We start from the raw sequence: 4,133 nt of genomic DNA on the forward strand, positions 1-4,133 counted from the left end.
GCACTGCACTGGAGTCAGGCCAGTTCAGCAACTGGACTTTTCTACTCGACGGCTATGCTGTTGGAACAGCTGCAGTATGCTGCTTAGCATTGTCTCTCAGAAAAATGCAAGGCCAAGGTATGTTGCTGTAAAATCAGTATAAACCTTTCATCACTGATGGTGCTTTTCCAGATGTGCATACTCATAAGCACAGATGCACCTCCATACGATCAGAGATGCAGACTTTTGAAAGTACCAGTACTAAGCCAGATGGTCCGTCTCTGCTTAATTCCAGATGACACAGCATCCATGTTTTCCACTGTGCTTGAGTGGATTTTAATGAGCTTTGACCCAGAGAATTCAATTCAATTCAGTTTTATTTCTATAATACCAAATTACAACAATAGTTTCATTGGGGCACTTTATGCATAAAGTAATAGTGATAAGTGATTATGCATAAAGGTAAAGGCCCTATCTTACAATTTAAAGCTGCAGTGATTGCAGCATTTCCAGATGTGTCGACTTTTGCATGACTCTGCCAGTACTGTAAACTGTAATTGTGGATGGTGTGATGAACTGTGCTCACAGACAATGATTTCTACAAGTGTTTGATAACCAGTGGAGTGATTTCAATGACAGAATCGTGCCTGTTTTGAATGCAGTGCTGCCTGGTAGCATTCTGATGCCACGATCCTATATGATGTTTTGCTTTGTCCCTTGCTCACAGAGATTTGTGCAGATTCTTGGACTCTTTTGATGATGCTATGTACAGTAGATGACGAGATATAAAGTAGACTGGCAATCAATTGCCCATCTTTACTTTAGAGGAACTCTAACTCTTTTTATACCCAACCATGTTACTGAGCTGTTACTTAACTAGTTACAAAATGTTCTTCCAGCTGCTTCTTTTACTTTTCCAGCATGGGTTCGGAGTTTATTTTAATAGTTATTGCTCATGAAACAGTAAAAGGACTCAGTTTAAACATTTGATATGTTTTTTTATACTCTGGATGTTAAGAAATTATGGGTCAATTTAATGATTTGAAATCGTTGAGTTCTGTTTTCACTTACAGTTTCCCAACCTTTTTGGAGTTAGGTTGGGAAACTGCACAGCAAATCCAGCATGTCCAAATTAACACTGTCGGATTTGATTTCAACACTATTAAAGTGTCTATATGGGTCCACACCAGAGAGTGTTAATTTAACTCTTTTTGGAGAGTTGGTACGTTAACTCTGATTTAGTGTTAAACACCAAATCTGTCTGGAGTTGATAATTTAACACTTGGTGTTAAGAGTTTATATATTAACTCTCAAAGAGTATTTTAGTTTAACTACGTAAGAGTTATCTTCTAATTCATTCTAAAAAGCGGGAATTTTACTGTTCTGAACTTCTAGAAATTTCTTTTGGAAATAAACATTTACTAAAAAGATGCAATGGTTTTTGAAAAACATTTATTCTGAACTGTGTACCACAATTTCAAAACATTTTCTGAAAGATGTAACAGTGTACATGTTCTCACTTTCATTAGAATGTTGTTTATCAAAAGGTCTGACATGGTAAATGCAAATAACAGCATTCTCAACACTTATTTCTTCAATACAATATGCATGTCCTTCATTCATCCCTTTGTGGAACTTCAACGCACTTCTGCTCTCCCCCATATTCCATCTTCACAAGCATATCCTGTGTGGAGATTGAATAAAAATTAGTTGACACTAATTAACGGCACAAATAATCCAGTAAACAATTGCAGCACAGTAAAAAAAAAAAAAGGAATCCTCTTTGAGCCATTACTTGTGTAAAGTATTTTCCCAAAAGACAAGGACACAGGCAACAGGTAATACTGAACTAAATGTAAAACCTCAACTTTTTTCATTTTTACCTAAACCGTGTGCACAAAACTCTGGAGGGATCTAAATGCTACCGTAGAATCGAGTCAGGACGTCAGCTACTGCTGTTTGCTCGTTTGTTTGTTTGTTTTTTTTTTTATGGGCGATCGTTTTCAGGCTTCAAGTAGCACCATTATACCAACATTTCACATTCTAGACATTGTTTTAGGTGTATTTGACCAAAAGTTTGACTGAAAATTCACATGCAAGCTTTTTTTCAAGGCTGTGGTATTTGCCCGCAAACAATACCTTTCAGCTAGCTAAAACAGAATATTATGCTATCAGCGAGCAACATGGCTAATGCCTTTCACACAGCTTTGTCTCAACTCCAAAGAGCCACAGAAGTAAAAGCTAATAACAATTGAAACAATCTTTGAAAAAATGACTTACCAAGCATGGCAAACAACTCAAATATGTAGAGCAAAATGTTCTGAAACGGCTTCACTTCAGCTTCGATTGGAGCCGTGCTGGGGGCGGAGTCTGTGAATTTACTCTATTGGTGTCATAGCCCCTCTAGGAGTTCAGAGTTAAGAGGTCAAGAGTTAATGTTTCCATTGTAACACCTCCAGATTTGAAATAGAAACACTCATTTTTAACACTCGATTTTAACTACTATCATTTTACACCTCAGAGTTACATTAAAAGAATGTGACTCTGCTTAGAGTAAAATTAACTCTACTTTTGCAAGGAGACTATTAACACCAAAAAATTTAACACTTTTGAATTTGCTGTGTGTAAGGTTGTGTGATTGCAGAAGTATCTCAATTCCAGATGTTTATGTATGTATTTGTTTTTTTTACTTGTTCTCGGAACCATACCTAGAATTTGACTAAAATGCTCTAAAATATAACAATAATTATATTTTTTATCTTAATGAAGAAAAGTGAAAATTTAACACTATGGACTTGTCACTAGGGACTAAGATATCACAGAAGCGGGTCTGGATTCAGGCACAGGACCTCAGAAAAACATTTAACAGTTTATTTACAAGAGAAAAACACACCAAGGGCTATCTACAAAAATGTGGGGAGGGAGAAATCCAGGGGTCCTTTAGGGTGGAAAAATCACACATTAATCCTCTTCAGTCATACACAAGGATGTCCTCTTCAGCCACACACCACTCGAAACACTCACATCAAAACTTCTGGAAAAACACGGGCTGGGACAGGTCCAGGGGAATTTATAAACCAAAGGAGAGAACAAATCAATAGCCAGAAACAACAACTAGAAAAGGATAACTTAGCGAGAGTTGTGTTCTAAAGCCTAAGTTTGAGTATATTGCTAATCTAACCACATGTATGTCATGTATGCATAGGATAACCTATTACATGAATATATCTTTGTCTTTTGTGGCTAGCCTTGTATATCCTGACTCCCGTATTCTTTTGAATGAAGTTTGGCTGGCTGCTGAATTGTGTACCGACGCACACACACAAGAAGAGCAGTACGATAATTATAGATGACTTTAATTATTCAACTAAAAGTTATTACAGTAAGCCAAAGAGTAAAACTCAAATAGGGGAACAAAAGGGTAGTATTGTTGAGTAAATTAAAAATTGAAGTATAATTTCAAAAAATAAAAAATAACTTTGGCAATATTGTTTACTCATTAAACTAAAATAAATGTATTACAAATAATAATAATGGATTGCATTTATATAGCGCTTTTCGAGAACCTCAAAGCGCTTTACAATTCCACTATTCATTCACTCTCACATTCACACACTGGTGGAGGCAAGCTACAGTTGTAGCCACAACTGCCCTGGGGCAGACTGACAGAAGCAAGGCTGCCATATCGCGCCATCGGCCCCTCTGGCCAACACCAGTAGGCAAGTAGGGTAAAGTGCCCAAGGACACAACGACCCAGACAGAGAGCCCAGGGATCGAACCGGCGACCTTCCGGTTACAGATGCGATTCCCAACCCCCTGAGCCACGGTCGCCCTAATGTCTATGTTCTTCAATTGGCAAACACATCAAGCATGACATGGTAGTGAAGCTTAATTTAGAATGTGATGTCTAGTTATGTGTGAATGAAGGGCCTTCAGAAGGTGTTTAATTTTGCTCCTGACAAATACTTATTGATATTAACTTCATAAAAACATACAGATGAACTCAAACTAATACAAATGGAGATAAAAGTAAAAAAAATAAGCAAAAATAAAAGTAAAAATTCTAAACCATTACAACTAAAATCCACTCTGTGAACTAATTGAAATTAAACTGAATTAAAACTGAATCTTTTGCTCAGATTCAAAGCTTAAAT

At 36.8% G+C, this 4,133-nt stretch overlaps 1 long non-coding RNA gene across 1 annotated transcript; it reads right to left on the bottom strand.

Moving 5' to 3' along the window:
- Positions 1 to 1,414: 1,414 nt before the first annotated feature.
- Positions 1,415 to 2,675, bottom strand: LOC145420555 (uncharacterized). Its single transcript, XR_013901876.1, has 2 exons — positions 2,260 to 2,675; positions 1,415 to 1,663 (listed from the first exon to the last, which is right to left on the bottom strand). It is a non-coding gene; the product is annotated as an uncharacterized LOC145420555 (long non-coding RNA).
- Between the last annotated feature and the right edge of the window lie 1,458 nt (positions 2,676 to 4,133).

The sequence above is a fragment of the Astatotilapia calliptera genome, chromosome 15 (genome assembly GCF_964374335.1).
Source record: "Astatotilapia calliptera chromosome 15, fAstCal68.1, whole genome shotgun sequence".
In the NCBI taxonomy this organism is placed as follows: domain Eukaryota; kingdom Metazoa; phylum Chordata; class Actinopteri; order Cichliformes; family Cichlidae; genus Astatotilapia; species Astatotilapia calliptera.